Consider the following 25,220-nt stretch of genomic DNA (forward strand, 5'->3'; position numbering starts at 1 on the left):
GCTACCTCACATAGAGAGACATTGATAATTGTTGAGGAACTCAATGGGTAGTATAAATCATATGCTATTACAATTAGTGAGAGCTTTTCTTTAATAAAAAAGAAATAAATCTATATATATATTATAATTTGCAGTACATATCATATGCTAACCACCCATAATTCAATGCTTAAATGTTAACTAAGCAAATAGATAGTGCGCACATTACTTTATTTATAAGCATAAAGTTTAGCTGCAAAATATTTTGCATATATTCAAATTATTTCACAGCTTGTACAGTTTAAGTGTAAATGAAGTAATATTTGCACTGTTTGCCCACTTAGCTGACTTTAAAAGATTAAATATATGGTGATTAGCATATGGTAAGTATTATAAATGTAAACACATATACATTGATTTATAATGGTATATGATATAAAGTGGTTTATAAAAAGATTATTTTTGCTTTGTTCTCAAGTATGGTCGGCTCCTTGTGTCAGAGCTTGGGCTGGTAGTTAGAAACTGCAGCAGTAAATTAGGAGCCAGGTATCCAAGAGACAGAACTGCAACTCCCAACCAAACAGCAGATGCACCCCTATATTTCTGTCTTTTTCTCCTGTAAATGTTTTTTCATTTGGCCTGGTTCTATTTTCGCCCATCCTTTCCTCCTCCTCCTTAATCTATACTTTCATTTCTTTGATTCATTGTTACCAAAAGAGAGCAGAGGATTTCAATGTCATTTAGAGCCTTGGAGTTATTATTTTTTTTCAATTCATCTCTATGTTATCAATTAACATATGCAGACTTCTTTCCCTCCCTCTCTTTCTCTCTGGGTGCATGATTTGTGAATGCACTGCCTCCTGCAAGCCTCTGCCACACCCACAAGCCAACTGGCAGCCTTCCTTTCTTCATTTCTTGTCTCAGCAGTTAATCAGATAGTCTAAGACCTTAATTGGAATGTTAACAGTGTTTATGGAATGTTCACACTGTCCACGGAATGTTCAGAACTCTACGGAATATTCATACTGTCCACGGAATGTTCAGGAGTGGCTGCCATGCAGTCACCATGGCAATAGAATGTAAACAGTCAGCTAGCAGATTCTGCCACTATAACAACATTCTTCTATGATGTCACAATCTACTGCTGCTTATAACCATTGCACTTCCTCGGAGAAGCTTACTTGAGGGAGACAAACACCTCGAGATGCATCATATCACTGCTCGTTCTTGCAAATGGAGAAAATGAATGCCTCCAGCTGGTCCCAAGTTAAACAATGAGGAAAATTCAAGCATTGCAAACCTAAAATATATTTTCAAAAGATGACAGAAATTTTCTGAATAGATAATGTGAACTACTCTAGCAAATTTTGCCTCAGTATAGAAATGTAACAAATACCCAATTTGTCAGAAGTAATGGATAGCAATTCATGGCTCCAACAGTTGTATCCATGTGGTTACCCCCGCAATGGTGCGAAAAAGTAAAAACAGGAGACCTGATAATCAATTTCTAAATGGCATTGCAAAAGTGTCTTAGGGGTTGGATAGTCTTGACACAAACAATAGAATATATTCATTATTTAATTAACCAATCCTCTGCAAATACATCCACTTTACAGGGACTTTGACTTTAGTCCCGGAATTAGGCCTAAATAGAGGCAGATAAATGGAGACAAGACATGGAGACACCAAAAGGTCAGTCCTCTTCTTATCAGTTGTTTAATGAATGATATGAAGTGTTTCTAAATGCAAAAGTGTAAGCAGATGAGTGCAGCAGCAGGTTGTATTCACATGTGATTGTAGAACAAGCACTGGGGGCATAGGCCCCATTTCTCCCCATCCCCTCAAAGCCAAATGGCCCCCATTGAAGGGAAAAAACTGAATCTTCAGGTCCCCCTTCACCGATGCTAGTGGGACCCTTGGACATACTTGATCCCTTGAGCAAATTTGTTTTTGTTTTTTTTTTGTTTTTTAAATGGTCTCCCTAATTTTAGTGGTATATGATTTATACTACCCCTAATGGCATTTGAGTTTTCTGTTCACTTCTTCCACATGTTACATGGCTATGTATATGATGTAACAAGGTGGGAGTTTGTTCCCAATCCTGGTGTTGGATGGGAGCCTTATGGCTCCAGGGATGTCAAAGATGGGCTTTCTGGCTCTGAGTTGATGGAGAGAAATAAGGCTCATGTGCCCAGTGCATTTTTACAGTTTCTTGGATGATTGGAGCCAGGGGTATAGCTATAGGGAGTGGTGCACTCCCCTAGGTCACTTCAGGCCTAACACCATGAAGATGCACTGCTGCAGCCAATAGGTTTTGCTTGGTACTGTGTAAAAATCTACCTTGCCCCAATCCAGGGAAGCCATAGTTGGAGACAGTAGTGTAGTGCATAACCACAATCTCAAGAGCATCACAGGTCCTATATACTTTTTTTATTGAAGCCTTAAATCTATGCTCCAATCACCCAGGAGAGTGTAAAAGCATGTTTTGGAAATAAGCACCATTTCTCTTTAAACCACGAAAGCCAAAGACCCACCATCACAGAGAGCAGGGCTGCACCAGACAGAATAGCCAAACAGCACCTTAGATTCAGGGTTTTCAGGCTCTCTTATGGCTCAAAGCTTGGGGTTGCGCTTCTGATTTGTTACTTATCAGACACAAGCAGCTACCTCACATAGAGAGACATTGATAATTGTTGAGGAACTCAATGGGTAGTATAAATCATATGCTATTACAATTAGTGAGAGCTTTTCTTTAATAAAAAATAAATAAATCTATATATATATTATAATTTGCAGTACATATCATATGCTAACCACCAATAATTCAATGCTTAAATGTTAACTAAGCAAATAGATAGTGCGCACATTACTTTATTTATAAGCATAAAGTTTAGCTGCAAAATATTTTGCATATATTCAAATTATTTCACAGCTTGTACAGTTTAAGTGTAAATGAAGTAATATTTGCACTGTTTGCCCACTTAGCTGACTTTAAAAGATTAAATATATGGTGATTAGCATATGGTAAGTATTATAAATGTAAACACATATACATTGATTTATAATGTTATATGATATAAAGTGGTTTATAAAAAGATTATTTTTGCTTTGTTCTCAAGTATGGTCGGCTCCTTGTGTCAGAGCTTGGGCTGGTAGTTAGAAACTGCAGCAGTAAATTAGGAGCCAGGTATCCAAGAGACAGAACTGCAACTCCCAACCAAACAGCAGATGCACCCCTATATTTCTGTCTTTTTCTCCTGTAAATGTTTTTTCATTTGGCCTGGTTCTATTTTCGCCCATCCTTTCCTCCTCCTCCTTAATCTATACTTTCATTTCTTTGATTCATTGTTACCAAAAGAGAGCAGAGGATTTCAATGTCATTTAGAGCCTTGGAGTTATTATTTTTTTTCAATTCATCTCTATGTTATCAATTAACATATGCAGACTTCTTTCCCTCCCTCTCTTTCTCTCTGGGTGCATGATTTGTGAATGCACTGCCTCCTGCAAGCCTCTGCCACACCCACAAGCCAACTGGCAGCCTTCCTTTCTTCATTTCTTGTCTCAGCAGTTAATCAGATAGTCTAAGACCTTAATTGGAATGTTAACAGTGTTTATGGAATGTTCACACTGTCCACGGAATGTTCAGAACTCTACGGAATATTCATACTGTCCACGGAATGTTCAGGAGTGGCTGCCATGCAGTCACCATGGCAATAGAATGTAAACAGTCAGCTAGCAGATTCTGCCACTATAACAACATTCTTCTATGATGTCACAATCTACTGCTGCTTATAACCATTGCACTTCCTCGGAGAAGCTTACTTGAGGGAGACAAACACCTCGAGATGCATCATATCACTGCTCGTTCTTGCAAATGGAGAAAATGAATGCCTCCAGCTGGTCCCAAGTTAAACAATGAGGAAAATTCAAGCATTGCAAACCTAAAATATATTTTCAAAAGATGACAGAAATTTTCTGAATAGATAATGTGAACTACTCTAGCAAATTTTGCCTCAGTATAGAAATGTAACAAATACCCAATTTGTCAGAAGTAATGGATAGCAATTCATGGCTCCAACAGTTGTATCCATGTGGTTACCCCCGCAATGGTGCGAAAAAGTAAAAACAGGAGACCTGATAATCAATTTCTAAATGGCATTGCAAAAGTGTCTTAGGGGTTGGATAGTCTTGACACAAACAATAGAATATATTCATTATTTAACTAACCAATCCTCTGCAAATACATCCACTTTACAGGGACTTTGACTTTAGTCCCGGAATTAGGCCTAAATAGAGGCAGATAAATGGAGACAAGACATGGAGACACCAAAAGGTCAGTCCTCTTCTTATCAGTTGTTTAATGAATGATATGAAGTGTTTCTAAATGCAAAAGTGTAAGCAGATGAGTGCAGCAGCAGGTTGTATTCACATGTGATTGTAGAACAAGCACTGGGGGCATAGGCCCCATTTCTCCCCATCCCCTCAAAGCCAAATGGCCCCCATTGAAGGGAAAAAACTGAATCTTCAGGTCCCCCTTCACCGATGCTAGTGGGACCCTTGGACATACTTGATCCCTTGAGCAAATTTGTTTTTGTTTTTTTTGTTTTTTAAATGGTCTCCCTAATTTTAGTGGTATATGATTTATACTACCCCTAATGGCATTTGAGTTTTCTGTTCACTTCTTCCACATGTTACATGGCTATGTATGTGATGTAATAAGGTGGGAGTTTGTTCCCAATCCTGGTGTTGGATGGGAGCCTTTTGGCTCCAGGGATGTCAAAGATGGGCTTTCTGGCTCTGAGATGATGGAGAGAAATAAGGCTCATGTGCCCAGTGCATTTTTACAGTTTCTTGGATGATTGGAGCCAGGGGTATAGCTAGAGGGAGTGGTGCACTCCCCTAGGTCACTTCAGGCCTAACACCATGAAGATGCACTGCTGCAGCCAATAGGTTTTGCTTGGTACTGTGTAAAAATCTACCTTGCCCCAATAACAGGGAAGCCATAGTTGGAGACAGTAGTGTAGTGCATAACCACAATCTCAAGAGCATCACAGGTCCTATATACTTTTTTTATTGAAGCCTTAAATCTATGCTCCAATCACCCAGGAGAGTGTAAAAGCATGTTTTGGAAATAAGCACCATTTCTCTTTAAACCACGAAAGCCAAAGACCCACCATCACAGAGAGCAGGGCTGCACCAGACAGAATAGCCAAACAGCACCTTAGATTCAGGGTTTTCAGGCTCTCTTATGGCTCAAAGCTTGGGGTTGCGCTTCTGATTTGTTACTTATCAGACACAAGCAGCTACCTCACATAGAGAGACATTGATAATTGTTGAGGAACTCAATGGGTAGTATAAATCATATGCTATTACAATTAGTGAGAGCTTTTCTTTATTAAAAAATAAATAAATCTATATATATATTATAATTTGCAGTACATATCATATGCTAACCACCAATAATTCAATGCTTAAATGTTAACTAAGCAAATAGATAGTGCGCACATTACTTTATTTATAAGCATAAAGTTTAGCTGCAAAATATTTTGCATATATTCAAATTATTTCACAGCTTGTACAGTTTAAGTGTAAATGAAGTAATATTTGCACTGTTTGCCCACTTAGCTGACTTTAAAAGATTAAATATATGGTGATTAGCATATGGTAAGTATTATAAATGTAAACACATATACATTGATTTATAATGGTATATGATATAAAGTGGTTTATAAAAAGATTATTTTTGCTTTGTTCTCAAGTATGGTCGGCTCCTTGTGTCAGAGCTTGGGCTGGTAGTTAGAAACTGCAGCAGTAAATTAGGAGCCAGGTATCCAAGAGACAGAACTGCAACTCCCAACCAAACAGCAGATGCACCCCTATATTTCTGTCTTTTTCTCCTGTAAATGTTTTTTCATTTGGCCTGGTTCTATTTTCGCCCATCCTTTCCTCCTCCTCCTTAATCTATACTTTCATTTCTTTGATTCATTGTTACCAAAAGAGAGCAGAGGATTTCAATGTCATTTAGAGCCTTGGAGTTATTATTTTTTTTCAATTCATCTCTATGTTATCAATTAACATATGCAGACTTCTTTCCCTCCCTCTCTTTCTCTCTGGGTGCATGATTTGTGAATGCACTGCCTCCTGCAAGCCTCTGCCACACCCACAAGCCAACTGGCAGCCTTCCTTTCTTCATTTCTTGTCTCAGCAGTTAATCAGATAGTCTAAGACCTTAATTGGAATGTTAACAGTGTTTATGGAATGTTCACACTGTCCACGGAATGTTCAGAACTCTACGGAATATTCATACTGTCCACGGAATGTTCAGGAGTGGCTGCCATGCAGTCACCATGGCAATAGAATGTAAACAGTCAGCTAGCAGATTCTGCCACTATAACAACATTCTTCTATGATGTCACAATCTACTGCTGCTTATAACCATTGCACTTCCTCGGAGAAGCTTACTTGAGGGAGACAAACACCTCGAGATGCATCATATCACTGCTCGTTCTTGCAAATGGAGAAAATGAATGCCTCCAGCTGGTCCCAAGTTAAACAATGAGGAAAATTCAAGCATTGCAAACCTAAAATATATTTTCAAAAGATGACAGAAATTTTCTGAATAGATAATGTGAACTACTCTAGCAAATTTTGCCTCAGTATAGAAATGTAACAAATACCCAATTTGTCAGAAGTAATGGATAGCAATTCATGGCTCCAACAGTTGTATCCATGTGGTTACCCCCGCAATGGTGCGAAAAAGTAAAAACAGGAGACCTGATAATCAATTTCTAAATGGCATTGCAAAAGTGTCTTAGGGGTTGGATAGTCTTGACACAAACAATAGAATATATTCATTATTTAACTAACCAATCCTCTGCAAATACATCCACTTTACAGGGACTTTGACTTTAGTCCCGGAATTAGGCCTAAATAGAGGCAGATAAATGGAGACAAGACATGGAGACACCAAAAGGTCAGTCCTCTTCTTATCAGTTGTTTAATGAATGATATGAAGTGTTTCTAAATGCAAAAGTGTAAGCAGATGAGTGCAGCAGCAGGTTGTATTCACATGTGATTGTAGAACAAGCACTGGGGGCATAGGCCCCATTTCTCCCCATCCCCTCAAAGCCAAATGGCCCCCATTGAAGGGAAAAAACTGAATCTTCAGGTCCCCCTTCACCGATGCTAGTGGGACCCTTGGACATACTTGATCCCTTGAGCAAATTTGTTTTTGTTTTTTTTGTTTTTTAAATGGTCTCCCTAATTTTAGTGGTATATGATTTATACTACCCCTAATGGCATTTGAGTTTTTTGTTCACTTCTTCCACATGTTACATGGCTATGTATGTGATGTAATAAGGTGGGAGTTTGTTCCCAATCCTGGTGTTGGATGGGAGCCTTTTGGCTCCAGGGATGTCAAAGATGGGCTTTCTGGCTCTGAGATGATGGAGAGAAATAAGGCTCATGTGCCCAGTGCATTTTTACAGTTTCTTGGATGATTGGAGCCAGGGGTATAGCTAGAGGGAGTGGTGCACTCCCCTAGGTCACTTCAGGCCTAACACCATGAAGATGCACTGCTGCAGCCAATAGGTTTTGCTTGGTACTGTGTAAAAATCTACCTTGCCCCAATAACAGGGAAGCCATAGTTGGAGACAGTAGTGTAGTGCATAACCACAATCTCAAGAGCATCACAGGTCCTATATACTTTTTTTATTGAAGCCTTAAATCTATGCTCCAATCACCCAGGAGAGTGTAAAAGCATGTTTTGGAAATAAGCACCATTTCTCTTTAAACCACGAAAGCCAAAGACCCACCATCACAGAGAGCAGGGCTGCACCAGACAGAATAGCCAAACAGCACCTTAGATTCAGGGTTTTCAGGCTCTCTTATGGCTCAAAGCTTGGGGTTGCGCTTCTGATTTGTTACTTATCAGACACAAGCAGCTACCTCACATAGAGAGACATTGATAATTGTTGAGGAACTCAATGGGTAGTATAAATCATATGCTATTACAATTAGTGAGAGCTTTTCTTTAATAAAAAATAAATAAATCTATATATATATTATAATTTGCAGTACATATCATATGCTAACCACCAATAATTCAATGCTTAAATGTTAACTAAGCAAATAGATAGTGCGCACATTACTTTATTTATAAGCATAAAGTTTAGCTGCAAAATATTTTGCATATATTCAAATTATTTCACAGCTTGTACAGTTTAAGTGTAAATGAAGTAATATTTGCACTGTTTGCCCACTTAGCTGACTTTAAAAGATTAAATATATGGTGATTAGCATATGGTAAGTATTATAAATGTAAACACATATACATTGATTTATAATGGTATATGATATAAAGTGGTTTATAAAAAGATTATTTTTGCTTTGTTCTCAAGTATGGTCGGCTCCTTGTGTCAGAGCTTGGGCTGGTAGTTAGAAACTGCAGCAGTAAATTAGGAGCCAGGTATCCAAGAGACAGAACTGCAACTCCCAACCAAACAGCAGATGCACCCCTATATTTCTGTCTTTTTCTCCTGTAAATGTTTTTTCATTTGGCCTGGTTCTATTTTCGCCCATCCTTTCCTCCTCCTCCTTAATCTATACTTTCATTTCTTTGATTCATTGTTACCAAAAGAGAGCAGAGGATTTCAATGTCATTTAGAGCCTTGGAGTTATTATTTTTTTTCAATTCATCTCTATGTTATCAATTAACATATGCAGACTTCTTTCCCTCCCTCTCTTTCTCTCTGGGTGCATGATTTGTGAATGCACTGCCTCCTGCAAGCCTCTGCCACACCCACAAGCCAACTGGCAGCCTTCCTTTCTTCATTTCTTGTCTCAGCAGTTAATCAGATAGTCTAAGACCTTAATTGGAATGTTAACAGTGTTTATGGAATGTTCACACTGTCCACGGAATGTTCAGAACTCTACGGAATATTCATACTGTCCACGGAATGTTCAGGAGTGGCTGCCATGCAGTCACCATGGCAATAGAATGTAAACAGTCAGCTAGCAGATTCTGCCACTATAACAACATTCTTCTATGATGTCACAATCTACTGCTGCTTATAACCATTGCACTTCCTCGGAGAAGCTTACTTGAGGGAGACAAACACCTCGAGATGCATCATATCACTGCTCGTTCTTGCAAATGGAGAAAATGAATGCCTCCAGCTGGTCCCAAGTTAAACAATGAGGAAAATTCAAGCATTGCAAACCTAAAATATATTTTCAAAAGATGACAGAAATTTTCTGAATAGATAATGTGAACTACTCTAGCAAATTTTGCCTCAGTATAGAAATGTAACAAATACCCAATTTGTCAGAAGTAATGGATAGCAATTCATGGCTCCAACAGTTGTATCCATGTGGTTACCCCCGCAATGGTGCGAAAAAGTAAAAACAGGAGACCTGATAATCAATTTCTAAATGGCATTGCAAAAGTGTCTTAGGGGTTGGATAGTCTTGACACAAACAATAGAATATATTCATTATTTAACTAACCAATCCTCTGCAAATACATCCACTTTACAGGGACTTTGACTTTAGTCCCGGAATTAGGCCTAAATAGAGGCAGATAAATGGAGACAAGACATGGAGACACCAAAAGGTCAGTCCTCTTCTTATCAGTTGTTTAATGAATGATATGAAGTGTTTCTAAATGCAAAAGTGTAAGCAGATGAGTGCAGCAGCAGGTTGTATTCACATGTGATTGTAGAACAAGCACTGGGGGCATAGGCCCCATTTCTCCCCATCCCCTCAAAGCCAAATGGCCCCCATTGAAGGGAAAAAACTGAATCTTCAGGTCCCCCTTCACCGATGCTAGTGGGACCCTTGGACATACTTGATCCCTTGAGCAAATTTGTTTTTGTTTTTTTTGTTTTTTAAATGGTCTCCCTAATTTTAGTGGTATATGATTTATACTACCCCTAATGGCATTTGAGTTTTCTGTTCACTTCTTCCACATGTTACATGGCTATGTATGTGATGTAATAAGGTGGGAGTTTGTTCCCAATCCTGGTGTTGGATGGGAGCCTTTTGGCTCCAGGGATGTCAAAGATGGGCTTTCTGGCTCTGAGATGATGGAGAGAAATAAGGCTCATGTGCCCAGTGCATTTTTACAGTTTCTTGGATGATTGGAGCCAGGGGTATAGCTAGAGGGAGTGGTGCACTCCCCTAGGTCACTTCAGGCCTAACACCATGAAGATGCACTGCTGCAGCCAATAGGTTTTGCTTGGTACTGTGTAAAAATCTACCTTGCCCCAATAACAGGGAAGCCATAGTTGGAGACAGTAGTGTAGTGCATAACCACAATCTCAAGAGCATCACAGGTCCTATATACTTTTTTTATTGAAGCCTTAAATCTATGCTCCAATCACCCAGGAGAGTGTAAAAGCATGTTTTGGAAATAAGCACCATTTCTCTTTAAACCACGAAAGCCAAAGACCCACCATCACAGAGAGCAGGGCTGCACCAGACAGAACAGCCAAACAGCACCTTAGATTCAGGGTTTTCAGGCTCTCTTATGGCTCAAAGCTTGGGGTTGCGCTTCTGATTTGTTACTTATCAGACACAAGCAGCTACCTCACATAGAGAGACATTGATAATTGTTGAGGAACTCAATGGGTAGTATAAATCATATGCTATTACAATTAGTGAGAGCTTTTCTTTAATAAAAAATAAATAAATCTATATATATATATTATAATTTGCAGTACATATCATATGCTAACCACCAATAATTCAATGCTTAAATGTTAACTAAGCAAATAGATAGTGCGCACATTACTTTATTTATAAGCATAAAGTTTAGCTGCAAAATATTTTGCATATATTCAAATTATTTCACAGCTTGTACAGTTTAAGTGTAAATGAAGTAATATTTGCACTGTTTGCCCACTTAGCTGACTTTAAAAGATTAAATATATGGTGATTAGCATATGGTAAGTATTATAAATGTAAACACATATACATTGATTTATAATGGTATATGATATAAAGTGGTTTATAAAAAGATTATTTTTGCTTTGTTCTCAAGTATGGTCGGCTCCTTGTGTCAGAGCTTGGGCTGGTAGTTAGAAACTGCAGCAGTAAATTAGGAGCCAGGTATCCAAGAGACAGAACTGCAACTCCCAACCAAACAGCAGATGCACCCCTATATTTCTGTCTTTTTCTCCTGTAAATGTTTTTTCATTTGGCCTGGTTCTATTTTCGCCCATCCTTTCCTCCTCCTCCTTAATCTATAATTTCATTTCTTTGATTCATTGTTACCAAAAGAGAGCAGAGGATTTCAATGTCATTTAGAGCCTTGGAGTTATTATTTTTTTTCAATTCATCTCTATGTTATCAATTAACATATGCAGACTTCTTTCCCTCCCTCTCTTTCTCTCTGGGTGCATGATTTGTGAATGCACTGCCTCCTGCAAGCCTCTGCCACACCCACAAGCCAACTGGCAGCCTTCCTTTCTTCATTTCTTGTCTCAGCAGTTAATCAGATAGTCTAAGACCTTAATTGGAATGTTAACAGTGTTTATGGAATGTTCACACTGTCCACGGAATGTTCAGAACTCTACGGAATATTCATACTGTCCACGGAATGTTCAGGAGTGGCTGCCATGCAGTCACCATGGCAATAGAATGTAAACAGTCAGCTAGCAGATTCTGCCACTATAACATCATTCTTCTATGATGTCACAATCTACTGCTGCTTATAACCATTGCACTTCCTCGGAGAAGCTTACTTGAGGGAGACAAACACCTCGAGATGCATCATATCACTGCTCGTTCTTGCAAATGGAGAAAATGAATGCCTCCAGCTGGTCCCAAGTTAAACAATGAGGAAAATTCAAGCATTGCAAACCTAAAATATATTTTCAAAAGATGACAGAAATTTTCTGAATAGATAATGTGAACTACTCTAGCAAATTTTGCCTCAGTATAGAAATGTAACAAATACCCAATTTGTCAGAAGTAATGGATAGCAATTCATGGCTCCAACAGTTGTATCCATGTGGTTACCCCCGCAATGGTGCGAAAAAGTAAAAACAGGAGACCTGATAATCAATTTCTAAATGGCATTGCAAAAGTGTCTTAGGGGTTGGATAGTCTTGACACAAACAATAGAATATATTCATTATTTAATTAACCAATCCTCTGCAAATACATCCACTTTACAGGGACTTTGACTTTAGTCCCGGAATTAGGCCTAAATAGAGGCAGATAAATGGAGACAAGACATGGAGACACCAAAAGGTCAGTCCTCTTCTTATCAGTTGTTTAATGAATGATATGAAGTGTTTCTAAATGCAAAAGTGTAAGCAGATGAGTGCAGCAGCAGGTTGTATTCACATGTGATTGTAGAACAAGCACTGGGGGCATAGGCCCCATTTCTCCCCATCCCCTCAAAGCCAAATGGCCCCCATTGAAGGGAAAAAACTGAATCTTCAGGTCCCCCTTCACCGATGCTAGTGGGACCCTTGGACATACTTGATCCCTTGAGCAAATTTGTTTTTGTTTTTTTTGTTTTTTAAATGGTCTCCCTAATTTTAGTGGTATATGATTTATACTACCCCTAATGGCATTTGAGTTTTCTGTTCACTTCTTCCACATGTTACATGGCTATGTATGTGATGTAACAAGGTGGGAGTTTGTTCCCAATCCTGGTGTTGGATGGGAGCCTTTTGGCTCCAGGGATGTCAAAGATGGGCTTTCTGGCTCTGAGTTGATGGAGAGAAATAAGGCTCATGTGCCCAGTGCATTTTTACTGTTTCTTGGATGATTGGAGCCAGGGGTATAGCTAGAGGGAGTGGTGCACTCCCCTAGGTCACTTCAGGCCTAACACCATGAAGATGCACTGCTGCAGCCAATAGGTTTTGCTTGGTACTGTGTAAAAATCTACCTTGCCCCAATAACAGGGAAGCCATAGTTGGAGACAGTAGTGTAGTGCATAACCACAATCTCAAGAGCATCACAGGTCCTATATACTTTTTTTATTGAAGCCTTAAATCTATGCTCCAATCACCCAGGAGAGTGTAAAAGCATGTTTTGGAAATAAGCACCATTTCTCTTTAAACCACGAAAGCCAAAGACCCACCATCACAGAGAGCAGGGCTGCACCAGACAGAGCAGCCAAACAGCACCTTAGATTCAGGGTTTTCAGGCTCTCTTATGGCTCAAAGCTTGGGGTTGCGCTTCTGATTTGTTACTTATCAGACACAAGCAGCTACCTCACATAGAGAGACATTGATAATTGTTGAGGAACTCAATGGGTAGTATAAATCATATGCTATTACAATTAGTGAGAGCTTTTCTTTAATAAAAAAGAAATAAATCTATATATATATTATAATTTGCAGTACATATCATATGCTAACCACCAATAATTCAATGCTTAAATGTTAACTAAGCAAATAGATAGTGCGCACATTACTTTATTTATAAGCATAAAGTTTAGCTGCAAAATATTTTGCATATATTCAAATTATTTCACAGCTTGTACAGTTTAAGTGTAAATGAAGTAATATTTGCACTGTTTGCCCACTTAGCTGACTTTAAAAGATTAAATATATGGTGATTAGCATATGGTAAGTATTATAAATGTAAACACATATACATTGATTTATAATGGTATATGATATAAAGTGGTTTATAAAAAGATTATTTTTGCTTTGTTCTCAAGTATGGTCGGCTCCTTGTGTCAGAGCTTGGGCTGGTAGTTAGAAACTGCAGCAGTAAATTAGGAGCCAGGTATCCAAGAGACAGAACTGCAACTCCCAACCAAACAGCAGATGCACCCCTATATTTCTGTCTTTTTCTCCTGTAAATGTTTTTTCATTTGGCCTGGTTCTATTTTCGCCCATCCTTTCCTCCTCCTCCTTAATCTATACTTTCATTTCTTTGATTCATTGATACCAAAAGAGAGCAGAGGATTTCAATGTCATTTAGAGCCTTGGAGTTATTATTTTTTTTCAATTCATCTCTATGTTATCAATTAACATATGCAGACTTCTTTCCCTCCCTCTCTTTCTCTCTGGGTGCATGATTTGTGAATGCACTGCCTCCTGCAAGCCTCTGCCACACCCACAAGCCAACTGGCAGCCTTCCTTTCTTCATTTCTTGTCTCAGCAGTTAATCAGATAGTCTAAGACCTTAATTGGAATGTTAACAGTGTTTATGGAATGTTCACACTGTCCACGGAATGTTCAGAACTCTACGGAATATTCATACTGTCCACGGAATGTTCAGGAGTGGCTGCCATGCAGTCACCATGGCAATAGAATGTAAACAGTCAGCTAGCAGATTCTGCCACTATAACAACATTCTTCTATGATGTCACAATCTACTGCTGCTTATAACCATTGCACTTCCTCGGAGAAGCTTACTTGAGGGAGACAAACACCTCGAGATGCATCATATCACTGCTTGTTCTTGCAAATGGAGAAAATGAATGCCTCCAGCTGGTCCCAAGTTAAACAATGAGGAAAATTCAAGCATTGCAAACCTAAAATATATTTTCAAAAGATGACAGAAATTTTCTGAATAGATAATGTGAACTACTCTAGCAAATTTTGCCTCAGTATAGAAATGTAACAAATACCCAATTTGTCAGAAGTAATGGATAGCAATTCATGGCTCCAACAGTTGTATCCATGTGGTTACCCCCGCAATGGTGCGAAAAAGTAAAAACAGGAGACCTGATAATCAATTTCTAAATGGCATTGCAAAAGTGTCTTAGGGGTTGGATAGTCTTGACACAAACAATAGAATATATTCATTATTTAATTAACCAATCCTCTGCAAATACATCCACTTTACAGGGACTTTGACTTTAGTCCCGGAATTAGGCCTAAATAGAGGCAGATAAATGGAGACAAGACATGGAGACACCAAAAGGTCAGTCCTCTTCTTATCAGTTGTTTAATGAATGATATGAAGTGTTTCTAAATGCAAAAGTGTAAGCAGATGAGTGCAGCAGCAGGTTGTATTCACATGTGATTGTAGAACAAGCACTGGGGGCATAGGCCCCATTTCTCCCCATCCCCTCAAAGCCAAATGGCCCCCATTGAAGGGAAAAAACTGAATCTTCAGGTCCCCCTTCACCGATGCTAGTGGGACCCTTGGACATACTTGATCCCTTGAGCAAATTTGTTTTTGTTTTTTTTGTTTTTTAAATGGTCTCCCTAATTTTAGTGGTATATGATTTATACTACCCCTAATGGCATTTGAGTTTTCTGTTCACTTCTTCCACATGTTACATGGCTATGTATGTGATGTAACAAGGTGGGAGTTTGTTCCCAATCCTGGTGTTGGATGGGAGCCTTTTGGCTCCAGGGATGTCAAAGATGGGCTTTCTGGCTCTGAGTTGATGGAGAGAAATAAGGCTCATGTGCCCAGTGCATTTTTACAGTTTCTTGGATGATTGGAGCCAGGGGTATAGCTAGAGGGAGTGGTGCACTCCCCTAGGTCACTTCAGGCCTAACACCATGAAGATGCACTGCTGCAGCCAATAGGTTTTGCTTGGTACTGTGTAAAAATCTACCTTGCCCCAATAACAGGGAAGCCATAGTTGGAGACAGTAGTGTAGTGCATAACCACAATCTCAAGAGCATCACAGGTCCTATATACTTTTTTTATTGAAGCCTTAAATCTATGCTCCAATCACCCAGGAGAGTGTAAAAGCATGTTTTGGAAATAAGCACCATTTCTCTTTAAACCACGAAAGCCAAAGACCCACCATCACAGAGAGCAGGGCTGCACCAGACAGAGCAGCCAAACAGCACCTTAGATTCAGGGTTTTCAGGCTCTCTTATGGCTCAAAGCTTGGGGTTGCGCTTCTGATTTGTTACTTATCAGACACAAGCAGCTACCTCACATAGAGAGACATTGATAATTGTTGAGGAACTCAATGGGTAGTATAAATCATATGCTATTACAATTAGTGAGAGCTTTTCTTTAATGAAAAAGAAATAAATCTATATATATATTATAATTTGCAGTACATATCATATGCTAACCAGCCATAATTCAATGCTTAAATGTTAACTAAGCAAATAGATAGTGCGCACATTACTTTATTTATAAGCATAAAGTTTAGCTGCAAAATATTTTGCATATATTCAAATTATTTCACAGCTTGTACAGTTTAAGTGTAAATGAAGTAATATTTGCACTGTTTGCCCACTTAGCTGACTTTAAAAGATTAAATATATGGTGATTAGCATATGGTAAGTATTATAAATGTAAACACATATACATTGATTTATAATGGTATATGATATAAAGTGGTTTATAAAAAGATTATTTTTGCTTTGTTCTCAAGTATGGTCGGCTCCTTGTGTCAGAGCTTGGGCTGGTAGTTAGAAACTGCAGCAGTAAATTAGGAGCCAGGTATCCAAGAGACAGAACTGCAACTCCCAACCAAACAGCAGATGCACCCCTATATTTCTGTCTTTTTCTCCTGTAAATGTTTTTTCATTTGGCCTGGTTCTATTTTCGCCCATCCTTTCCTCCTCCTCCTTAATCTATACTTTCATTTCTTTGATTCATTGATACCAAAAGAGAGCAGAGGATTTCAATGTCATTTAAAGCCTTGGAGTTATTATTTTTTTTCAATTCATCTCTATGTTATCAATTAACATATGCAGACTTCTTTCCCTCCCTCTCTTTCTCTCTGGGTGCATGATTTGTGAATGCACTGCCTCCTGCAAGCCTCTGCCACACCCACAAGCCAACTGGCAGCCTTCCTTTCTTCATTTCTTGTCTCAGCAGTTAATCAGATAGTCTAAGACCTTAATTGGAATGTTAACAGTGTTTATGGAATGTTCACACTGTCCACGGAATGTTCAGAACTCTACGGAATATTCATACTGTCCACGGAATGTTCAGGAGTGGCTGCCATGCAGTCACCATGGCAATAGAATGTAAACAGTCAGCTAGCAGATTCTGCCACTATAACAACATTCTTCTATGATGTCACAATCTACTGCTGCTTATAACCATTGCACTTCCTCGGAGAAGCTTACTTGAGGGAGACAAACACCTCGAGATGCATCATATCACTGCTCGTTCTTGCAAATGGAGAAAATGAATGCCTCCAGCTGGTCCCAAGTTAAACAATGAGGAAAATTCAAGCATTGCAAACCTAAAAAATATTTTTTCAAAAGATGACAGAAATTTTCTGAATAGATAATGTGAACTACTCTAGCAAATTTTGCCTCAGTATAGAAATGTAACAAATACCCAATTTGTCAGAAGTAATGGATAGCAATTCATGGCTCCAACAGTTGTATCCATGTGGTTACCCCCGCAATGGTGCGAAAAAGTAAAAACAGGAGACCTGATAATCAATTTCTAAATGGCATTGCAAAAGTGTCTTAGGGGTTGGATAGTCTTGACACAAACAATAGAATATATTCATTATTTAATTAACCAATCCTCTGCAAATACATCCACTTTACAGGGACTTTGACTTTAGTCCCGGAATTAGGCCTAAATAGAGGCAGATAAATGGAGACAAGACATGGAGACACCAAAAGGTCAGTCCTCTTCTTATCAGTTGTTTAATGAATGATATGAAGTGTTTCTAAATGCAAAAGTGTAAGCAGATGAGTGCAGCAGCAGGTTGTATTCACATGTGATTGTAGAACAAGCACTGGGGGCATAGGCCCCATTTCTCCCCATCCCCTCAAAGCCAAATGGCCCCCATTGAAGGGAAAAAACTGAATCTTCAGGTCCCCCTTCACCGATGCTAGTGGGACCCTTGGACATACTTGATCCCTTGAGCAAATTTGTTTTTGTTTTTTTTGTTTTTTAAATGGTCTCCCTAATTTTAGTGGTATATGATTTATACTACCCCTAATGGCATTTGAGTTTTCTGTTCACTTCTTCCACATGTTACATGGCTATGTATGTGATGTAACAAGGTGGGAGTTTGTTCCCAATCCTGGTGTTGTATGGGAGCCTTTTGGCTCCAGGGATGTCAAAGATGGGCTTTCTGGCTCTGAGTTGATGGAGAGAAATAAGGCTCATGTGCCCAGTGCATTTTTACAGTTTCTTGGATGATTGGAGCCAGGGGTATAGCTAGAGGGAGTGGTGCACTCCCCTAGGTCACTTCAGGCCTAACACCATGAAGATGCACTGCTGCAGCCAATAGGTTTTGCTTGGTACTGTGTAAAAATCTACCTTGCCCCAATAACAGGGAAGCCATAGTTGGAGACAGTAGTGTAGTGCATAACCACAATCTCAAGAGCATCACAGGTCCTATATACTTTTTTTATTGAAGCCTTAAATCTATGCTCCAATCACCCAGGAGAGTGTAAAAGCATGTTTTGGAAATAAGCACCATTTCTCTTTAAACCATGAAAGCCAAAGACCCACCATCACAGAGAGCAGGGCTGCACCAGACAGAGCAGCCAAACAGCACCTTAGATTCAGGGTTTTCAGGCTCTCTTATGGCTCAAAGCTTGGGGTTGCGCTTCTGATTTGTTACTTATCAGACACAAGCAGCTACCTCACATAGAGAGACATTGATAATTGTTGAGGAACTCAATGGGTAGTATAAATCATATGCTATTACAATTAGTGAGAGCTTTTCTTTAATAAAAAAGAAATAAATCTATATATATATTATAATTTGCAGTACATATCATATGCTAACCACCCATAATTCAATGCTTAAATGTTATCTAAGCAAATAGATAGTGCGCACATTACTTTATTTATAAGCATAAAGTTTAGCTGCAAAATATTTTGCATATATTCAAATTATTTCACAGCTTGTACAGTTTAAGTGTAAATGAAGTAATATTTGCACTGTTTGCCCACTTAGCTGACTTTAAAAGATTAAATATATGGTGATTAGCATATGGTAAGTATTATAAATGTAAACACATATACATTGATTTATAATGGTATATGATATAAAGTGGTTTATAAAAAGATTATTTTTGCTTTGTTCTCAAGTATGGTCGGCTCCTTGTGTCAGAGCTTGGGCTGGTAGTTAGAAACTGCAGCAGTAAATTAGGAGCCAGGTATCCAAGAGACAGAACTGCAACTCCCATCCAAACAGCAGATGCACCCCTATATTTCTGTCTTTTTCTCCTGTAAATGTTTTTTCATTTGGCCTGGTTCTATTTTCGCCCATCCTTTCCTCCTCCTCCTTAATCTATACTTTCATTTCTTTGATTCATTGTTACCAAAAGAGAGCAGAGGATTTCAATGTCATTTAGAGCCTTGGAGTTATTATTTTTTTTCAATTCATCTCTATGTTATCAATTAACATATGCAGACTTCTTTCCCTCCCTCTCTTTCTCTCTGGGTGCATGATTTGTGAATGCACTGCCTCCTGCAAGCCTCTGCCACACCCACAAGCCAACTGGCAGCCTTCCTTTCTTCATTTCTTGTCTCAGCAGTTAATCAGATAGTCTAAGACCTTAATTGGAATGTTAACAGTGTTTATGGAATGTTCACACTGTCCACGGAATGTTCAGAACTCTACGGAATATTCATACTGTCCACGGAATGTTCAGGAGTGGCTGCCATGCAGTCACCATGGCAATAGAATGTAAACAGTCAGCTAGCAGATTCTGCCACTATAACAACATTCTTCTATGATGTCACAATCTACTGCTGCTTATAACCATTGCACTTCCTCAGAGAAGCTTACTTGAGGGAGACAAACACCTCGAGATGCAAAATATCACTGCTCATTCTTGCAAATGGAGAAAATGAATGCCTCCAGCTGGTCCCAAGTTAAACAATGAGGAAAATTCAAGCATTGCAAACCTAAAATATATTTTCAAAAGATGACAGAAATTTTCTGAATAGATAATGTGAACTACTCTAGCAAATTTTGCCTCAGTATAGAAATGTAACAAATACCCAATTTGTCAGAAGTAATGGATAGCAATTCATGGCTCCAACAGTTGTATCCATGTGGTTACCCCCGCAATGGTGCGAAAAAGTAAAAACAGGAGACCTGATAATCAATTTCTAAATGGCATTGCAAAAGTGTCTTAGGGGTTGGATAGTCTTGACACAAACAATAGAATATATTCATTATTTAATTAACCAATCCTCTGCAAATACATCCACTTTACAGGGACTTTGACTTTAGTCCCGGAATTAGGCCTAAATAGAGGCAGATAAATGGAGACAAGACATGGAGACACCAAAACGTCAGTCCTCTTCTTATCAGTTGTTTAATGAATGATACGAAGTGTTTCTAAATGCAAAAGTGTAAGCAGATGAGTGCAGCAGCAGGTTGTATTCACATGTGATTGTAGAACAAGCACTGGGGGCATAGGCCCCATTTCTCCCCATCCCCTCAAAGCCAAATGGCCCCCATTGAAGGGAAAAAACTGAATCTTCAGGTCCCCCTTCACCGATGCTAGTGGGACCCTTGGACATACTTGATCCCTTGAGCAAATTTGTTTTTGTTTTTTTTGTTTTTTAAATGGTCTCCCTAATTTTAGTGGTATATGATTTATACTACCCCTAATGGCATTTGAGTTTTCTGTTCACTTCTTCCACATGTTACATGGCTATGTATGTGATGTAACAAGGTGGGAGTTTGTTCCCAATCCTGGTGTTGGATGGGAGCCTTTTGGCTCCAGGGATGTCAAAGATGGGCTTTCTGGCTCTGAGTTGATGGAGAGAAATAAGGCTCATGTGCCCAGTGCATTTTTACAGTTTTTTGGATGATTGGAGCCAGGGGTATAGCTAGAGGGAGTGGTGCACTCCCCTAGGTCACTTCAGGCCTAACACCATGAAGATGCACTGCTGCAGCCAATAGGTTTTGCTTGGTACTGTGTAAAAATCTACCTTGCCCCAATAACAGGGAAGCCATAGTTGGAGACAGTAGTGTAGTGCATAACCACAATCTCAAGAGCATCACAGGTCCTATATACTTTTTTTATTGAAGCCTTAAATCTATGCTCCAATCACCCAGGAGAGTGTAAAAGCATGTTTTGGAAATAAGCACCATTTCTCTTTAAACCACGAAAGCCAAAGACCCACCATCACAGAGAGCAGGGCTGCACCAGACAGAGCAGCCAAACAGCACCCTAGATTCAGGGTTTTCAGGCTCTCTTATGGCTCAAAGCTTGGGGTTGCGCTTCTGATTTGTTACTTATCAGACACAAGCAGCTACCTCACATAGAGAGACATTGATAATTGTTGAGGAACTCAATGGGTAGTATAAATCATATGCTATTACAATTAGTGAGAGCTTTTCTTTAATAAAAAAGAAATAAATCTATATATATATTATAATTTGCAGTACATATCATATGCTAACCACCCATAATTCAATGCTTAAATGTTAACTAAGCAAATAGATAGTGCGCACATTACTTTATTTATAAGCATAAAGTTTAGCTGCAAAATATTTTGCATATATTCAAATTATTTCACAGCTTGTACAGTTTAAGTGTAAATGAAGTAATATTTGCACTGTTTGCCCACTTAGCTGACTTTAAAAGATTAAATATATGGTGATTAGCATATGGTAAGTATTATAAATGTAAACACATATACATTGATTTATAATGGTATATGATATAAAGTGGTTTATAAAAAGATTATTTTTGCTTTGTTCTCAAGTATGGTCGGCTCCTTGTGTCAGAGCTTGGGCTGGTAGTTAGAAACTGCAGCAGTAAATTAGGAGCCAGGTATCCAAGAGACAGAACTGCAACTCCCATCCAAACAGCAGATGCACCCCTATATTTCTGTCTTTTTCTCCTGTAAATGTTTTTTCATTTGGCCTGGTTCTATTTTCGCCCATCCTTTCCTCCTCCTCCTTAATCTATACTTTCATTTCTTTGATTCATTGTTACCAAAAGAGAGCAGAGGATTTCAATGTCATTTAGAGCCTTGGAGTTATTATTTTTTTTCAATTCATCTCTATGTTATCAATTAACATATGCAGACTTCTTTCCCTCCCTCTCTTTCTCTCTGGGTGCATGATTTGTGAATGCACTGCCTCCTGCAAGCCTCTGCCACACCCACAAGCCAACTGGCAGCCTTCCTTTCTTCATTTCTTGTCTCAGCAGTTAATCAGATAGTCTAAGACCTTAATTGGAATGTTAACAGTGTTTATGGAATGTTCACACTGTCCACGGAATGTTCAGAACTCTACGGAATATTCATACTGTCCACGGAATGTTCAGGAGTGGCTGCCATGCAGTCACCAAGGCAATAGAATGTAAACAGTCAGCTAGCAGATTCTGCCACTATAACAACATTCTTCTATGATGTCACAATCTACTGCTGCTTATAACCATTGCACTTCCTCGGAGAAGCTTACTTGAGGGAGACAAACACCTCGAGATGCATCATATCACTGCTCGTTCTTGCAAATGGAGAAAATGAATGCCTCCAGCTGGTCCCAAGTTAAACAATGAGGAAAATTCAAGCATTGCAAACCTAAAATATATTTTCAAAAGATGACAGAAATTTTCTGAATAGATAAAGTGAACTACTCTAGCAAATTTTGCCTCAGTATAGAAATGTAACAAATACCCAATTTGTCAGAAGTAATGGATAGCAATTCATGGCTCCAACAGTTGTATCCATGTGGTTACCCCCGCAATGGTGCGAAAAAGTAAAAACAGGAGACCTGATAATCAATTTCTAAATGGCATTGCAAAAGTGTCTTAGGGGTTGGATAGTCTTGACACAAACAATAGAATATATTCATTATTTAATTAACCAATCCTCTGCAAATACATCCACTTTACAGGGACTTTGACTTTAGTCCCGGAATTAGGCCTAAATAGAGGCAGATAAATGGAGACAAGACATGGAGACACCAAAAGGTCAGTCCTCTTCTTATCAGTTGTTTAATGAATGATATGAAGTGTTTCTAAATGCAAAAGTGTAAGCAGATGAGTGCAGCAGCAGGTTGTATTCACATGTGATTGTAGAACAAGCACTGGGGGCATAGGCCCCATTTCTCCCCATCCCCTCAAAGCCAAATGGCCCCCATTGAAGGGAAAAAACTGAATCTTCAGGTCCCCCTTCACCAATGCTAGTGGGACCCTTGGACATACTTGATCCCTTGAGCAAATTTGTTTTTGTTTTTTTTTGTTTTTTAAATGGTCTCCCTAATTTTAGTGGTATATGATTTATACTACCCCTAATGGCATTTGAGTTTTCTGTTCACTTCTTCCACATGTTACATGGCTATGTATGTGATGTAACAAGGTGGGAGTTTGTTCCCAATCCTGGTGTTGGATGGGAGCCTTTTGGCTCCAGGGATGTCAAAGATGGGCTTTCTGGCTCTGAGTTGATGGAGAGAAATAAGGCTCATGTGCCCAGTGCATTTTTACAGTTTCTTGGATGATTTGAGCCAGGGGTATAGCTAGAGGGAGTGGTGCACTCCCCTAGGTCACTTCAGGCCTAACACCATGAAGATGCACTGCTGCAGCCAATAGGTTTTGCTTGGTACTGTGTAAAAATCTACCTTGCCCCAATAACAGGGAAGCCATAGTTGGAGACAGTAGTGTAGTGCATAACCACAATCTCAAGAGCATCACAGGTCCTATATACTTTTTTTATTGAAGCCTTAAATCTATGCTCCAATCACCCAGGAGAGTGTAAAAGCATGTTTTGGAAATAAGCACCATTTCTCTTTAAACCACGAAAGCCAAAGACCCACCATCACAGAGAGCAGGGCTGCACCAGACAGAGCAGCCAAACAGCACCTTAGATTCAGGGTTTTCAGGCTCTCTTATGGCTCAAAGCTTGGGGTTGCGCTTCTGATTTGTTACTTATCAGACACAAGCAGCTACCTCACATAGAGAGACATTGATAATTGTTGAGGAACTCAATGGGTAGTATAAATCATATGCTATTACAATTAGTGAGAGCTTTTCTTTAATAAAAAAGAAATAAATCTATATATATATTATAATTTGCAGTACATATCATATGCTAACCACCCATAATTCAATGCTTAAATGTTAACTAAGCAAATAGATAGTGCGCACATTACTTTATTTATAAGCATAAAGTTTAGCTGCAAAATATTTTGCATATATTCAAATTATTTCACAGCTTGTACAGTTTAAGTGTAAATGAAGTAATATTTGCACTGTTTGCCCACTTAGCTGACTTTAAAAGATTAAATATATGGTGATTAGCATATGGTAAGTATTATAAATGTAAACACATATACATTGATTTATAATGGTATATGATATAAAGTGGTTTATAAAAAGATTATTTTTGCTTTGTTCTCAAGTATGGTCGGCTCCTTGTGTCAGAGCTTGGGCTGGTAGTTAGAAACTGCAGCAGTAAATTAGGAGCCAGGTATCCAAGAGACAGAACTGCAACTCCCATCCAAACAGCAGATGCACCCCTATATTTCTGTCTTTTTCTCCTGTAAATGTTTTTTCATTTGGCCTGGTTCTATTTTCGCCCATCCTTTCCTCCTCCTCCTTAATCTACACTTTCATTTCTTTGATTCATTGTTACCAAAAGAGAGCAGAGGATTTCAATGTCATTTAGAGCCTTGGAGTTATTATTTTTTTTCAATTCATCTCTATGTTATCAATTAACATATGCAGACTTCTTTCCCTCCCTCTCTTTCTCTCTGGGTGCATGATTTGTGAATGCACTGCCTCCTGCAAGCCTCTGCCACACCCACAAGCCAACTGGCAGCCTTCCTTTCTTCATTTCTTGTCTCAGCAGTTAATCAGATAGTCTAAGACCTTAATTGGAATGTTAACAGTGTTTATGGAATGTTCACACTGTCCACGGAATGTTCAGAACTCTACGGAATATTCATACTGTCCACGGAATGTTCAGGAGTGGCTGCCATGCAGTCACCAAGGCAATAGAATGTAAACAGTCAGCTAGCAGATTCTGCCACTATAACAACATTCTTCTATGATGTCACAATCTACTGCTGCTTATAACCATTGCACTTCCTCGGAGAAGCTTACTTGAGGGAGACAAACACCTCGAGATGCATCATATCACTGCTCGTTCTTGCAAATGGAGAAAATGAATGCCTCCAGCTGGTCCCAAGTTAAACAATGAGGAAAATTCAAGCATTGCAAACCTAAAATATATTTTCAAAAGATGACAGAAATTTTCTGAATAGATAAAGTGAACTACTCTAGCAAATTTTGCCTCAGTATAGAAATGTAACAAATACCCAATTTGTCAGAAGTAATGGATAGCAATTCATGGCTCCAACAGTTGTATCCATGTGGTTACCCCCGCAATGGTGCGAA

Source organism: Taudactylus pleione, unplaced genomic scaffold (genome assembly GCF_031769625.1).
Source record: "Taudactylus pleione unplaced genomic scaffold, aTauple2 ptg001271l, whole genome shotgun sequence".
Lineage (NCBI taxonomy): Eukaryota > Metazoa > Chordata > Amphibia > Anura > Myobatrachidae > Taudactylus > Taudactylus pleione.